At 43.6% G+C, this 17,015-nt stretch overlaps 2 long non-coding RNA genes across 2 annotated transcripts; one reads left to right on the forward strand and one right to left on the reverse strand.

The window, feature by feature from the left end:
- Nucleotides 1-3,751: 3,751 nt before the first annotated feature.
- On the reverse strand, nucleotides 3,752-5,379 carry LOC118663814. The gene is made up of 2 exons (XR_004970148.1): nucleotides 4,815-5,379; nucleotides 3,752-4,558 (listed from the first exon to the last, which is right to left on the reverse strand). It is a non-coding gene; the product is annotated as an uncharacterized LOC118663814 (long non-coding RNA).
- A 199-nt stretch (nucleotides 5,380-5,578) lies between these two features.
- On the forward strand, nucleotides 5,579-16,928 carry LOC118663500. The gene is made up of 3 exons (XR_004970065.1): nucleotides 5,579-5,692; nucleotides 6,048-6,105; nucleotides 14,511-16,928. It is a non-coding gene; the product is annotated as an uncharacterized LOC118663500 (long non-coding RNA).
- The last annotated feature ends 87 nt before the right edge of the window (nucleotides 16,929-17,015 follow it).

The following is a 17,015-nucleotide window of genomic DNA, read 5'->3' on the forward strand; positions in this document are numbered from 1 at the left end:
TGCAGAGGCCCTGTTTTGTTAAGAGCCTCCGGACTCTCTTAGCAACCTTATTCCATTTTCCCACCATCACATCCAACAAACGTGCCCGGGCCCCTAATCAAACAGGCGTAAGGGGCTGGTGGAAAGGAAATGTGCAAAACCCACTTCCTGCCCCACACAGCTCCAAGTCTGAGAGGGAACCAAGACCACCATCATGGACCCGTAAACTTTTCAGTGGCGAGGTGACTCCCAACCCTAGTCCTTTGTCTCCCTCGGTTGAATTTCGTGTCCTCTCAGCCCCCACCTGCAAGATTCAGAAGGAACGCCTTCTAGGATGTGTTGCTGCCCCTCAAAGTCCAAGTGCAAGTTCCCAGGTCAGAACCCTCGGGTGGTCCAGATTAACCGGGGCAGGTGCTACGCCTTCGCCTTCGTTCATCCCAGTCTCGTCACCTCAGTAGGCTCATTGCTAAAGTGTTGGAATTCCCTGAAGCTCACAGGCCTCAGCTCTCAGGACTCAGACATGGTCAGCCTTTCCAGCCCATCTCTCAAATGCTCAAGGCCTCCAGCAAGAGATTCCATCTCCCCTCTGGAGGCCTCTGCATAGAGAGCACTTCCGCTCTCAGGAAAAGCTTTCAGAATTTCTCTCCGTGCCCACCATTGCACCTCCCATCCTCCAAACCTTCCCCTTCACCCAGAACCTCCGGGAATGCCTCTCAGAGTTTCCTCTGGCCCAGCCAGCCTTTAGGAGCACAAGTGGATTGTGGCTTTCCTAGAACATAAGTGATAGTTTCCGGGAACTAAATTGTGTCCCCTTAAATTCATACGTGGAAACCCTAACCCCCAATATAACTGTATTTGGAGATAAGGCGTATAAAGCAGTAATTAAGTTTAAGAAAGATCATAATGGTGGGGCCATGATCTGATGGGATTAGTGTCCTTATGAGATGAAACACCAGAGAACGGAAAGCCAACCTCCTCTTTCTCTTTCTTTATCTCCCTCTCCCTATCCCCCATCTCTCCTTCCTACCTTCCCACCCTCCCTCTCAGGTGTAGACACAAAGAGAAGGCAGAGAGGTCGCATCAAAAATCAAATCAGTCTGCACCTAGATTTTGGACCTTCAGCCTTCTGAACTCTGAGAAATAATGCTCAGGTAAGAGTCAGCAGAGGAAAAGGGCAGGTGTTTCCAGGAAAAGGCAACAGCATCAGCAAAGCTGCGGAGAGTCTGGTGAGGACTTTCCATGCCCTGGAAAGAAGAGTGTCTTCAGGACCAGCTCCTGTGGCTAGGAATTAGGTTAGAAAGAAGCTGGAGACAAACCAGGCTGAGGAGTGAAATTTCATCCTGGAAGGGATGAAGAATCATCCGCTCGAGCTATAAAAAGGGTTCTAACGGGAACCAGCCCTAAGGACCCTCAGGTTCTTTTGCCTGCCACCACGCAGCCAAACACAGGACACAGGTGCTGATAGAAGGAAAGTGATTTATTCAGGTGCCAACTCCCTGAGAAGATGACAGGCTCATGGCTTAACGGCCATCTTAATATCTCAGGGTAGGTAAAGGGCTTTTATAGGGGGATCATGGAAAGAGGAGAACTAAGGAATTCTGAGGACGGGATGTGCAATTTCATAGTCTAGCTCTCAGTGGCTTCAGTGCTCTTTTTCATGTGCGTCAGCCTCTGGCATTTGTTTCTTTTCTCTCTCTCAGTGGGTTTTATTTCTGGGGACACGTTGCAGGCCTGGCCAGCCATTAGCACCTGCTACACCTCTGTGGTCGAGGCCAGTGAGAAGGGAAACTGGTACTGCTGCTGCCTGTAACGTGCTCATTTATGAAACTATTAATATTTTAGACTAAAAGTTGTGTTAGTTTATTCTTATTTTTAATTCTTGGTTAGCTAATTAAATGTGAGGGTTTTTTATACCCTATACATTCCTACATACCTGTTACATAACTACAGTTAGAGAGTGATCACGTTGGGTGAGGTAATGAACGCAGTTTCATTAATGATCGTGTTTATGCGTTGACACTGCTTTCCCTTAATATTGAAGGAATAAAATACTTCAAAATTTTTCTCTTCATTCTAAGTCAGGGGTGGGCAAACTTTTTGACTCGAGGGCCACAATGGGTTCTTAAACTGGACAGGAGGGCTGGAACAAAAGCATGGATGGAGTGTTTGTGTGAACTAATATAAATTCAAAGTAAACATCATTACATAAAAGGGTCTTTTTTTTCAATAGTTTTATTCATTTCAAACAGGCCGGATTCGGCCCGCGGGCCGTAGTTTGCCCACGGCAGTTCTAAGTAGTCCTAGTTTTCAGTAATTTTAATGTTATCTACTAGAGTGAGCCTGACCTGATTATTTTTGTCTTCCCAGTGACTAAAACTCTAAGATAGCTATCAGCTCCTTGTTTCATCTGTGCTGTGTAATTAAGAAGATTGTTAAACTGATTAACTCCATGTTAAACCTATTGACTATACCTTAAGCCAGCGGTTCTCAACCTGTGGGAACCGACCCCTTTGGCGGTCAAACGACCCTTTCACAGGGGTCGCCTAAGACTATCCTGCATATCAGATATTTACATGACGATTCATAACAGTAGCAACATTACAGTTATGAAGTAGCAACGAAAATAATTTTATGGTTGGGTCACAACAGGAGGAACTGTATTTAAAGGGCCAGAAGGTTGAGAACCACTGCTAATTTTTCATTTTTTTGCTGCTACAAAATAAAAGTTATCAAAAATATACTCCAGAAGTAATGTAATAAAGAACATTTGGAATACTTTTATTTGTATTGCAAAATTCTAGATGCAGTATAAATAATAAATAATAACTGGATATAGTATTAGTAATTATCTTAAAATTGCCTGTGTATTTGCCCATCATGAGAATATTAGTCTAAGTCAGTGGTTCTCAACCTTCTGGCCCTTTAAATACAGTTCCTCATGTTGTGACCCAACCATAAAATTATTTTCGTTGCTACTTCATAACTGTAATGTTGCTACTGTTAAGAATCGTCATGTAAATATCTGATATACAGGATGGTCTTAGGCAACCCCTGTGAAAGAGTCGTTTGACTGCCAAAGGGGTCGCGACCCACAGGTTGAGAACCACTGGTCTAAGTCTTAGTAAAAAGCAAGGCATTTTTTATAATCTAGAGAAGAATTTTTACAGGCAGTTAAGTTTCTTCTTCCTCCTTCTCTGGCTGGTTTCCCAGTTCTCACCTGGGATTAATTGATGTTTCTAATATGACTTGGAGATAAATTTAAATTGCTTTTCTCTTTTTCATGTAAATGTTAAATGAGTGTTTGCAAATGTTTTTAAAACAGGAGCTTCAGCCTGGCCACTGGGCCGGTGTGGTGTGGCTCAGTGGTTGAGCATCTACCTATAAACCAGGAGGTCACAGTTCGATTCCTGGTCAGGGCATATGCCCAGGTTGTGGGCTCAATCCCTGGTGTGGGGCGTGCAGGAGGCAGCTCATTTATGATTCTCTCTCATTATTGATGTTTCTAGCTCTCTCTCCCTCTCCATTCCTCGCTGAAATCATTTAAAAAGTATTAAAAAACAAACAAACATGAGCTTCAGTTTGAATATAATTAAAACTGGAATTAATTTTAAGTCATTATGAGCCATCATACAGCATAAAAGTTTTTCTGAAATGTCTTTAATACCCTAACCCCCAAATGCAGTCATTTGAAATCACTACCTAAAATATAGGGAAAAAAACCCTTATTTTCCCTGTTATTTTCTTAGTTTGAGGCAAAAGAGCAGCAATAATAAAGGATCAAAAATGGGAAGTGATTTTATGCGAAACTACAAAACTTCAGGAATGCAGGTGAGTTGTACAGTTTTCAGCAGAAAGCGAACAGGATCCCTAAGAAGAGTTCTCCGTGTCTGGGAGGAAGCTGGGCCAAGGGCCCCAGGAGGCGGGCTGACTCCTGGCCCACTGAGCCCAGCTGCCTGGCCCACGGGTGCACCAGGTGCCGGTCTGCCCACTCGCCCACTCACCAGTGGTGTGGCCAGTGAGTCTCCTCAAACGCACCTAGAAATACAACCGGAGCCACTGCATGATGTTTGTAGCAAAGGTGCTAGGAGTGAAAATGGAACTTGATGAACAGAAGCTTACAGCCAAGTAAAAGATTGGTTTGAACAGTCCTTCTTGTTTCACAAAATGAGCTCTGCTGAGAGAAGGCAACTCAGAATCACGTTTAGAATATTATTTAGGACACAGAGGGCAGTAAATAATAACCGAACTAATCACTTGGAACAACAGTAGGGAGCGCTGTACCAATGTGAGCCCGGATGCCAGGAGCGCCGGCAGGTTCTAGATGCCAGTTGCCTGGCAGGTATCCACATGCTCTTTTAGGGAGGCCCTTCCCTTCTGCGTGGCGGCCGGATTCTCTCCCCCATCGCTGTCTCCTCCTTTGGGGACCTCTGCTGCTGCTGCCGCTCTGGCCTCCTGTCCCAGGAGGGGCTGCTCTTCCTGTCCGCCTGTCCCAGGTGTGACGGGAGGCCCTCCGCCACCTTCCAGGAGCACCCCCGAGAGTAGCCATGACGTTTTGGCCATTTGAAAACTCTGCTGGAAACTTGGGGGTAACAGAAAGTGGAAATCAAGAGTAACCTATACGAGTGCATTGCTGCCCAGAACACAGCCATCCCAGAATCCCTGCCCTTCTCCTCTCCTGTCTCCCCAGGGCAACCCCCCCAGGGCTACTTCCACCCCCAGGGAAATGGTCCAGACCAGGAAGGGAACTTCAAGTCCAGCCCCAAATGATCCCTGGCCTCTCAGGCAAGAGAAGTTTCTCCTTCCTCCTCCTCTGGCTGGTTCCCCAGTTCTCTCACCTGGGGTTAGTTTCTGCCCAGCGTGACTGACCGTGGGACCATCCATCCCTTCAGGAAAAAACTCACTTCCATCCACAGAGGCGTGGCCTTTCACTGTCACCTGGGCAACACGCATACCAAATTCAGACACTGCACTTCTCAAACTCAGAGTTATTCCGCTGAAGTCTCACCTGGACAACCGCCTAATGCAGAAAGGCGCTCTCCCAGGCCGGCCCACTTACTGAGTGATTTGAGAATTGTTACAATGCTTTCCTCTTCCCCCACAAGATCTTCAGATGCTCTCACACATGTGCTGTCTTCTGCCAACAGGCCTTTTAGGGAGGGAGGTGTGGTCTCCTGGTGACTTCTCCCAGGCCCGGAAGGAATGGTGATTTCCACACAAAAACAAAAGGCTATTGTGTGAGTGATAGCTTCTTACAGTAACCCGACAAAAGCCGAGTCACAAAGGCCTGACACAGGGTGAATTTTCAGTCCTCCTCAGCTTAGAATCACCTCCAACCCTTCCCTCTGGTTCCCTTGGAGGGAGCCTCCTCCCACCGGGCGAGGCTGGCGTTTGTCCTGATGTTGTCATGTCCCCGGAGCGCTGTGTGCGCAGCTGTCTGTGCAAAGGGCATTGCCCAAGCGCCAAGGCTACAGGTGTGAGTGGGCTGCCTTCCAGATCCCAGGTGCCACTCACCCCCACCTCACTCTGATTCACCGCCGCATCAGCCTCCTTTCTTCCCAGGGTTTTGGGGGGGGGGGGGGTGTCCCTCCCTATCAGCTGGGGGAAGAGGCGGATCTGCTGCTCCAGTGCCTCTCAACTAGCTCAGGAGGAGAGAGGCAGCCTTTCCCAGCAGTTCCTCCCGGGCACGGAATTATTTAGTTCAGCATTTATAAATGTATGTGTGTTAATTCTTGTATTGACTATTAGTTATATATCCACGAATTTTATTTATTCAAGATTCACTCACCTTCAGACTGTGGAATCTCAGAGGGAAGGGGGGGCAGGGTGGGTGGGGGAGGTGATCAGCCAAAGACCTTGTATGCATAGAATGATGGCCCATGGACACACAATGGGGTGGTGATGGCCTGGGGCAGGGGCAGGGGGTGGGCTGGAGGAGGTCAGTGAGGGGGGAAAAGGAGGTATGTAATAATTTCAGCCATAAAGATTTAAATAAATAAATAAATAAATAAATAAATAAATAAATAAATAAATAAAAAGATTTCTCATCTTGATATGTCTTTTCTTTTCAGCCCGCCCTGTGTCCCATGCCCTCTACATCTAGATGCGGGGTAGTTTCCTCCTGTTAAGGTAAAAGAACCATTGAAACCTGTAAAGAATTTTTGTGAGTTTATTTGAGCCAAACTGCCGACATATGCCAGGAAGCAGAACCTCAACAAATTGAGATAGTGCTCCGGAGAATGGCGGGGTTACATTTGTATTTATACATTCGCAATCAAAGGAGGGACGTAGGTGGGTTACATGAAATTCATTGGTGACAGATTAAGGAGGAGGGATAAAGCAAAGCAGGGAAACCCCTGGGATTGGATAAAAGTGAAATGATGGACACATACTTAGGTGGGTGCAGGATCAATGAACATGATAATGAAGGAATCTGTGGTATCTGTCCTGGCGCCCAGCACATTTGGTTGTGCCCCAGGGGCTCCAGAAAAAGGGAAGTTACAAGTCACCCAGACATTTCAAGGGTATGTTATCATAGATGCAAAAAGACAGGCCAGTTAAGGTAAAGGTTGACCTTGTCAGTGAAGATACTGGCCTAGGACGTAACTGCCCACCATAACTGCTTTAGTTAAAGTTTAATTTCAGACCATCCTTTGTGGTTACTGTAGGTCTCTGAGTTTGCAAGACCGCCATGCAGGCCCCCCCTGAGCTTGTCAGGTCAGCATGTGGCCCCTTTCGTCTACACTCCGATCAGCTGTTGAGCAGGCTGATGCCTCAACAAGTGGTTCTTTTCTTGCTTTGCTTTCAAGCATCGCACTTGTGTACCTCTCAGTGTCATAAGCTTCCCTAACTGGTGATCTTGTCTTCACTTGCACGTCTCTGTAAGGTTACATCAGATACCTGTTCCGCTAAACAACCCCAACATAGGGAGCCTGCCTGAACATTAAAAAGTGAGGTGCTGACAACACTCTTAGTAGGCAGGTATGTACCGGAAAGGTTATTTCCTGCTCAAGCCAACATGCAACCAGATAGTATCTGGAACAGCTTCTATATCGTCTAATGATGATCTGATCTCACCTGCTGGACTGTTTGTTCCAAAGGTCTACTAGAGACTGGGGAACTGCCTCCTACCACGCCTGTCACCCCAAAATGGGTGGACAAAAAGGACTTGGGCATGGCAGGCACCATGGGTATGGCTATGGCACCTTTTCCCCTTTATGGTGGCCGGCCTTTCGGTAGTCATCCCAGGACACTTGACACAGACGTCGCCCAAACTCAATGTTCCCTTTGTCATCGGTGCACCAACAGTCAGGCTGTCTTTCTCCAGAGAGATGCTGGGAAGTGATGAGCATCAAAGTTATGACCTAAGGTGAGTCAAAGAACATCTTCTTTTCTGCCACATGCCCTTCTTGTGACACACACATTCTTCCCGGGGAATCCAGGGCTCTGAGCCTTTCCCCACCAGCCTCTCCCGGGGACAGTTCTCCAACCTCATCCGTTCACAGGAGGAGGTATGTACGGTGGCAGCTGGCCAGGCATGTGCCAGGTTTTCTCCAAGTTTGACCAAGGACCTCTAACATGCTCCTCTCCTCAATTCCTTTTAGGGGGTTCTTTACTCATCTTGAAATACAATGACAGAGACACAAAACCCAGGAAATCATGAGACCCATTTTGGAGGAATTCAGGCCTTGAAGTTTCCTGAAGATGCAGTTTCTTCATTTTTTAAGTGTCATTTTGAGTTAGAGGTAACATCTCCAATCCCCATTGTTTAGCCCTTATTATAGCATCTATAAAAGCCATCTAATAGGTACTTTTACAAAAAAGGCTTAAGGCTATTTTTGTGTATTTCATTAGGTTCTTACCTGATGGGCATGAGGAAATAGACTGTAGTTCCTGGTCATTATGGCCTGTTTTTATCCCTTGATTTCAGTAAATTCCAGCAGAAGTATATATCAAGCAAGTATTTCTCCCACATACCCATTCAAATCTCAGTGTTTCCTGTCCTCAGTGAGATATTCATGGCTAGCAAGCTTCCAATGGTTTTACTTTCCCATCTCAAGGACCAGAATATTTAACTCTTGGGCTTGGGGTTTGAAATTGTTTCCAGATCAACTGTCTATGTTATTCAGATTTTCCTCTGTTGGCAATAGACACAGTTCTCACAATTTACTTTGATGGCCACGGCCATTGGGAAAAAGAAGAACATCCCCTGTAATTTTGGGATTCCTTTCCCATTAGGATAGCAAGAGCTGTCTAGTAAGGCTTTTAGCATCATGGCAGAGTAAACATGAGACAAGGATAGGGGCTTCCATTGCTTTCAGACAAAGCACTGCCATGCAATATCTTATTAATTGCTGGGGTCCAACCCCAGCAGGTCCAGGGGTCCCCAAAGGTGTGGACGGAGTTGGCGAAGAAGGAATGACACGGAGACAGCGTTCAGTTGATCAGCAGCCTCTAGTCAGGATCTCTAACCAGGATGTCCAGCCAAGTTCTGGTTAGGATCTCCAGCCAAGTTCTATGTTTTATTGTCTTGTTACATCTGTATTTATACCAGTTGATTTTAATCCTGTCAATTTCTATTCCAAAGGTTAGGGCGTTTCTTATCTCCATTCCAGGGAGTAAAGATTATGTAGCTTAAAGGTGATTGTTCGTAAAGTGATTAACTACCCGCCTGGCATTTAGTTAAGGGGTTTTATTCCCTCCCTAACTTCAGGGGAAAATCCCTACCTGGGGAAACAACCTTTCTCGGAGAGGTGACCTTGGTTAAAACACATAGCACTAAGGGGGTGAGCAAACATATTAAGAACAGTATGCCATATACGCCAGGTCCCTTGAAACATATGCTGTACAGATGTTTCTTCCCTGCAGCGACTGTGTCAAGCAGCAAGGATGGACCGGCTTCCACCAATTAATCAGGAGTGTATGCCAGTGTTGGGGGGAAAACAGCCCGACTTCTCTTCCAGATACTAGTAGCTCTGTTCACTTCTACCGTTTGTGTTGTAGTTTTTGAATCTTTCCCTTTAGCGCATGCTTTTCCTACCTGTTTGTCTTTCCATCCCACACTCTCAACTGAGACATGCAAATGTTCTTACACCACATGGAACTGACAGTGGTGAAGGCATGATCCTGAAGCTACCCGTTTTCTTTCCTGCCTCTTTGAGGAAGACCAAATAGCCCTGACACCCACGCTACTTTACATTGAGATGGCAAGCCCCCTCCCTGCGGGCATGGCCATGACCCATGACCGAGCCTCAGCTTCTGTAATCCGCTTGCTTCTTCTGCTTCTGCTCCAGCAGGGCCCGCTGCCAGTCAAGCTTCTGCTGTCTCAGGTCACGGCCCTCCTCCCAAACTGCAACAGATACCCGGAAGCTTAACATGTAACGTAGGAAGAATGTCTAGAATGTAAGTATATGCCATAGAGGGGAGACAAAGAGCCTGGGAGAATATAAAATGCCAAACCCCGCTTTGTTCGGAGCTCAGCCTCTGGAGGGGACTCCGCTGAGCCAGCACCCGTGCAGATAAAGCAGTTCTTTTCTGAATCTCCGAGTGTGTATGGTTTGTCGCTTCCCCCCAGCCTGATTTCTGCCATGACAACGTAGCCTGAGAAATGGGCATTTTGTAGAGGCCATGCGGGAAGGATTTCCTGAGCCGTGCACTCTGGTTGGAGACCTGAACGACAGAGGGGACCATGCTCTGGAGGAAAAGCCTTCCAGCCTGAGAGAAAGCAAGCATGGGGCCCTGGGAGTCAGGACAGGCTGGTGTGTTCAGAGAACAGAGAGAAGCCTGGGATGCTGGAGTGGAGTGAGCGGTGCTGGCACAGGAAGTGGTAAAAAGAAGCAACGATTTTTTAAAAATCTCATAGCTTTTGTTAAAGAGTTTAGTTTTCATTTTAATCCCATCTGTTCATAAAGAGCCACTGAAGCACTTTGAAGAGGGAGGCAAGGTCTGATTTATGCATTTTAGAAATCACTACACAAAAACAGATTGCACAGGGCAGTACTGGCAGACGTAGCCGTTCAGGCCAAAGGTGATGGTGGCTTACCCTGTCAATGTAGTGATGGAATTAGTTATAAAATTCGGATTTGTGATATAACTTGAAGTTAGGCCTCAGAGGAGGGCTTGATAGATTGAAGATGGATGTGAGAGAAAGAGAAGACCCAAGATGCCTACCCAGGACTTTGGACTGAGCATCAGTGTGAACCGAAGTGAATGAATGAATAATTGAATGAATGGGATAAATTTGGAGAGGAACTGGTTTGGGTTAAGCTATCAAGGGTTTTTATTGGGCATGCAAAGTTTGAGGTGTCTATCATATTCCAAGTTAAGGTTTTTTTTATTTAAAAATTAGAGACTAAAAGAGAACACTAGAAAATGAGTGACGATAGATCCCTGAGGTACCGCAAGAGTCAGGAGGGAGAGAGGAACCCGTTTCTCCTAGACGAGGAGTGGCCAGTGAGTGAGGAGGAACGCTCTATGAACGTGGTGTCCCATAAACCCGGGGAAGATAGATTGTCAACAAGAAGGACGTATTAACTGTGGCATAGGATTTTGAAAAATCAAGTAAGAGTAGGGCTTAAAACCTGACCCTAGAATCAAATATGAAGAAGTCATTGGTGATGACAAAAAATTGAGTTTTGGGGAGTAGTGGTGGAAAAGTCATAATTGCCGAAAGCCACAGAGGACTACGCAAGGGGGTGAGGAAATAAAGGCAGGCAGCTCTTTCTCAGATCACTCTTCCTTGCACCTGTCACACTTTGGTTTCCCTAACAGCAGAGCCTGAAACGTGGACGTGCGAGAAGCTGGTCTATTGGGAGAAAATCCTGGAGGCACTGGGCTGCTGCCAAATCTTGGCTATTTTCAATAACGCTGCCATGAACACAGGGTGCATATATTCTTGGTTTTTGTTTTCTTCAGATATATTATCAGAGGTGGAACTGCTTGGTCATAGGCAGCTCCATTTTTTATTTTTTGAGGAAACCCCATACTGTTTTCCACAGGGGCTGCGCCAACTGCGTTCCCGCCACCAGCAGTGCACCAGGGTTTCCTCCCCTCTGAATTCTCAGCCAATGCTAGTTGTTTGTTGATGACAGCCATTCTGACAGGAGGGCGGTGACACCTCATCGCGGCTTTAATTGCATTTCTCTGATGATTAGTGACATTGAGCATCTTTTCATATGTCTATTGTCCGGCCATCCGTATGTTCTTTGCCCATTTTCTAATTGGATTGTTTGGTTTCCTGGTGTTTTATAAGTTCTTTATACATTTTGAATATTAACTCCTTGTCAGATGTATCATTGGTGAATACGTTCTCCCATTCAGTGGATTGTCTTTTCATTTTGTTGATGGTTTCCTTTGTTGTGCAAAAGGTTTTTAGTTTGATGTAGTCTCATTTGTTTATTTTTTCTCTTGTGGTCATTACCCAGAGAGACATATCAGAAAAATATTGCTACAAGAAATATGTAAGATTTTACTGCCTGTTTTCTTCTAAAATGTTTATGGTTTTGAGTCTTACATTTGTCTTTAATCAATTTTGAGTTTATTCTTGTGTATGGTATAAGAAGGTGGTCTAATTTCATTTTTTCTGCATAGCTGTTCAATTTTTCCAACATTATTTATTGAATATTTTTACCCTATTGTATACTCTTGCCTCCTTTATCAAATATTTAATTGACCATAAATAAGTGGCTTTTATATCTGGGCTCATTCTTTTCCATTGACTTATATGTTTGTTTTTATACCAGTACTATGCTGTTTCGATTACTATGGCCTTGTAGTAGTTTGATATCAGGTAGCATGATTCCTCCAATGTTGTTTTTCTTTCTCAAGATTGTTATGGCTATTTGGGGTCTTTTGTGGTTGGAATATTTGTTCTAGTTCTGTGAAATATGCCATTGGCATCTTGATAGGAATTGCATTGAAACTATAGATTGCTTTGTGGAGTATGGACATTTTAATGATAATACTTCCTTTCCATGAACATGGTATATGTTTCCACTTATTTGTATTTCCTTCCATTTCTTTCTTCAGTGTTTTCTAATTTTCCAAGTACAGGTCTTTTACATCCTTGGTTAAATTTATTTCAAGGTATTTTTTATACAATTGTAAATGGGATTGTTTTCTTAATTTTCCTTTCTGATAGTTCATTATTGGTGCATACAAATGCAGCCAATTTCTGGATATTTATTATGTATCCTGCCATTTTACTGAATTCATTTATTAGTTCAGTAGTTTTTTTGGAGGAATCTTTAGGGTTCTCTATATAAAGTATCATGCCATCTGCTAGGTTTTTCTATAAAAAGAACCAGAGAAAATGAGGCAATAGTTGAAGAACATCTTGAAGTCAACAAGTTTTATTCACATGAGAGAAGCAAATTGCATAGTGGTTAAGAACATAAATTCTGACATCAGCCTACATAGTTCAAATATTGATTCTATTATTCCCGAGTACTGCCACCCTCAGCTTAACATGCTGTGCCTCAGTTTCCTCATCCGTAAAATGGAATGATAGTTTCTAATTTGGGTAAGGATAAAAAGAATTAACATATGTACAGTTTTTATCACAGGATATGGCACATGATAACTACTATATCCATGTTAACTATTATTTCTATAAAGCATTGCTGTTTATTTATTATTGGGAATGATCTAGGCAAGAGTGTATAATTAATGATGTAAGAGACAGAAGTTTAATTTCACGGACAAAGATCTTGAGGAAGAAAAAGGTCATGGGACCCAGTGCATTAATGGAGAGGTTGCCTTGAGTAGGAGCAGAGAAGCTCACCCGTTATAAAGGATGGAGGCCAAAGTATATGGTGCAGTTGTTGGTAGTCTGTTGCAGTGGGTGGTGGAAAGATAAACAAGTTCTCTTCAGCTTCAGTTTGTCACTGAAATCTGATGCAAAGTTATCCGCTAAGTGAAGAAGGTGGATTAGAGATTTGAGCAGAGAGTAGGTGTAAAATTTAAAAATGACTATATTGGTGTTTTGAATTACTGACTCAAATTTCCAATAAGAAATATTTTTAAAGATTTTTTTATTGATTTTACAGAGAGAGGAAGGGAGAGGGCTAGAGAAACATCAATTTAAGAGAGAAATATCAATCGGCTGCCTTCTGCATGCCCCCTACCATGGATCAAGCCCGAACCTGGACATGTGCCCTGACAGGGTATCTAACTGGCAACCCCTTGGTGCCTGGGATGATGCCAACCAACTGAGCAACATTGGCCAGAGCAAGACACATTTTTTAATGTTGTGAACTGGTACACAATTTATGCATTTAATCTGGAACAAAAGTTTCATGAACAATACTTACTATCCCTATGTGTAATATACACTGACTGTTTCTCTTCATCAATAATGTAGATTGTCACCCCTCAAATTAATTGGCTGTGTCTCAACCAATGGCTGCATTTCACTGATGGAAAAACCCTTAACTTAGGTAACAGGGCAGTTACCTAGGATGGAGGCCAAAATATATTGTGCCTCAGGACTGAGAGGCAGCGTGGTTAAATGTTTTCCTCTTGAACCATGTTTCAGAGCCAAGTAACGGTCATGAAACAGGTGTATCCACGGACAGGGTTTTGCCGAGGGATTACTAAGGAGAAGGGAAAGAATGTTGAGGACAATGGTGAAATAGATTCAAGCAATAAATAAATAAATTTAAGCTGAGAAATTGTGTTTAAAATTCTCAGAAAGTTGGGCGGTTTGGGGCAACAAATAGACTGTGCTATGCAAAGAGAGAGAAAGAACTGAGGATGCTGCTTCAAGCAGAAGTAATTAGGAAGACACTCTATAGAAAACGCAGGGAAATCTGACTTGGAGAGGTAGATGTTTGTCTTTCTGCACAGTAAGTATAAAGTCCTGGCAGGATCTCGGGTCTCGCAGGACCAAGGTCTAAGTGGGTATCAGGTAACCCCTCGGAGCTTGGGGAGGGGGGTTGGAAATGTGATGGCTCTAGCCACATGGAGGGGAAAGTGTTTTGTTCTCAGGATGTACCTGCCTAAGGGTTGGCCAGGGCAACACCCAGTGCCAAGAGTTCAATGCAGAGCCCAGGAAAAGGCTGGAGATGGAGACGGAAGGGAACCCTGTTGTCAAAGTCAGATCAAAAAAAAAGAAGAAAAAGAAAAAGCTGTAACAGGGAGATCCAAACACAGGCTGCACTGAACTACCAGCAAATCCCTATCGCTTTTTTCCTGTTGAAACAGCACTGTCCATTTCCCAGGGAAAGCCTCTAAGGCAGCGGCTCTCAACCTGTGGGTCGCGGCCCCTTTGGGGGTCGAATGGTCCTCTCACAGGGGACGCCTAAGACCATCGGAAAACACATATAGAATTACATATTGTTCTTGTGATTAATCACTATGCTTTTATTATGTTCAATTTGTAACAGTGAAATTAGGGGTCACCACAACATGAGGAACTGTATTAAAGGGCCGCGGCATTAGGAAGGTTGAGAAACAATGCTCTAAGGGTTTGAATGCTTTTTGCCTCCCCAGGCAATCTATGGTTGATTAGTAATTTTATCTGCTTTTCCTTTAAGTCTCAAGATTTACCACAACCACAGGATGGTGAGCTGTGGATGAGATAGAGCTCCCTGAATACCTGGAAACTGTTCAGCCATGGAGCTCCCAAGGCCATGACAGTAAAATACCGGTCAAGCTTCTGGGAAAGACGCAGCATCGGGGCCAGGTGTCAGCTGTGAAGCAAAGAGGAGACTGGAGCGATGGCTACTCCCAGCCATGGCGTCCTCTTCTCACCCAACTAGCAGAGCTCAGGCACACGGAGCTGGAACTCTGTGCCGACTCTTCAAACCCTGATCACGAGAGTACCCAGTGGCCTCCTCCAACGCCCTTAGACAGGCCACACAGGGAGGGAAGGAACTCCAAGGTGGAGGGGCTTCTGAAACCATCAGGGAAGGGGGCGGGGGTTTGCATCAGGCACTCTCCCCGGAGACTCTGCACTCAGGGGGCTGCCGGAGACTGAGCTCCCAGGCAGGTCAGTGCTCGCCTCCAGGCCAGCCTGCTCTCTGGCAGGGCAGCTGGGAGAGCAGCGAGGCCGGGCTGGACGGGAGGAGCCGCAGCACACACACTCACAGGGCTTCGGCATCAGTGCCCATTAAGAAGGGGAGGTGCTTCTCTCCATCTTATTAGTTTCATAGTATTTGAGGCTAAACTACCCTTTGCCGACGCTTTGGCAACCTTTGCAATATATGTTCTCAACTATTGAACATACGACACCCAGTCACCAAGCGAGCGTTATGCAGAGAGACATACTCAACTGACAAACATTCTAAAGTGAAAAACAAAACAAAACAATGACCAAAAGCCTTCCCATTATCTTATTTTCCTAGTTGATTTTTTGTTAACCCCTAAGGTGCTGGGGAGCCCGCCTGTCTTTCGCCAAAAGTGCCGGGAGCGCTATCAAAGCTTCGAAATGGCGTCCAGTTCTAAGTCTGCTTTCATAAGTGACGATGATATTGCTAAATGTGTCAATGTAGTAAAGGTTTCCTTAAGTTTTTGAATATGTAACTTCATGTACTTGCGATTCATAATTTTTTTCCTAAACTGCTGTAAAATCAGCAAAAATGCCTTGGCAATTTTAGCATAGTTCCTAGGATACTGGTTGGCACTCAAAGGGTTAATATGAAATAGGTTGTACATGTGACTTAGTTAAAATCATTTCGTATTATTAGGAGTGTCTTTTAGGTGTATGACTTTCATGCTTAAAACCCATTTTTTATTCAAATGTCTTACACTCTAAGAAAGAAGTTCTATTACTATTCCCCATGTTATGATGGGAAAAAAAAGACACAGAGAAATTATGCAACTTAACAATATCCCATAGCATCACAGTCTTCAGAATAGAAAATAATAACAATGGATGATTATCTCTGCAAATCAAACTCTAAAATTCTAAAAAATATAGAACAGGATTCTAAAGAGACTCATTTCTCTAAATAGGAAAACAAAATCCCATACGTAAATTATCATATCACACACATGATTAACAACCTCATACTAATTTTTAAAAACTACTTGATTTCCTTTATCATAACCAATACGATACAATTAATATGTAATTTAGATAAAAATAACTTTGAGAAATAGTATATTTGACTGGGCAGTAATGAAACCATGGAAAAGATAACTGATTATTGAAAAATTATCAAATGTTAATCCTTACAAATAATTATTACAAGCCAATCTTGTGAATTCAAGATAGGCATATGACTAACAGCCACAAATGGTAGGAATGCACTTAAAATGTCCGTATAGTTAGCATATATAGAAAATTTATTAGCTAAAATCGGCTGTGAAACCTGGCCTGCAGTTTGGTTGACTATTAAATTTAACTTTGTCTCATTATTTCAAAATTTAAATAGCTTTCTCTACATTATTAAGAACTGTAATCTTAAAATAGTAAAAAATAACTTCACAAACACATAGCTATAGCAAGCCATATTGCCCAAAAAGCTATACAATATCTGTTCCTATAGAACTTTCCCAATCCTTGTATTTCAGAGCTTATTTGAAAAACCATCGCTATTTTGCATTTATAACTGGTATCCTTGCACTAAAGATATGAACTGTAAATATCTTTTTATATACAAAATGGCCACATCCCAATTTTAATTACACAATTAATTTTGTTAACATAGAAAGTTGTATCTAATAAAAAGAAATCACACAGTTCTATAATTTCAAAGGCAACATTAAAGGTTCTTTGTTGAAGAGATAATGAAGTAATCGCCAAGGTGTTTGAAACAATAAAGTCAATATTACATTGATTTCAAGGAAAACTAAGAATGCATGCCTTTACATAAAACAGAAACAGGATAACTCACTTTACAAGAGAATAAAAAAGAGATAGCTTTTAAAAATATATTAAATTCTCCAACCCAAGTAAGAATTAAAAAAAAAAAAAAAAAAAGAGGAGAGAAAGAGAGAGAAGGGAAAGAGAGAGAGAAATGGAAAGTAGAGGAGGAGAGGGAGAGAAAGAGGAAGGAGGGGAGAAGGAAGGAGGAAAGAAACGAGGAAACGAGAGG

Source organism: Myotis myotis, unplaced genomic scaffold, assembly GCF_014108235.1.
Source record: "Myotis myotis isolate mMyoMyo1 unplaced genomic scaffold, mMyoMyo1.p scaffold_m19_p_9, whole genome shotgun sequence".
NCBI lineage: Eukaryota > Metazoa > Chordata > Mammalia > Chiroptera > Vespertilionidae > Myotis > Myotis myotis.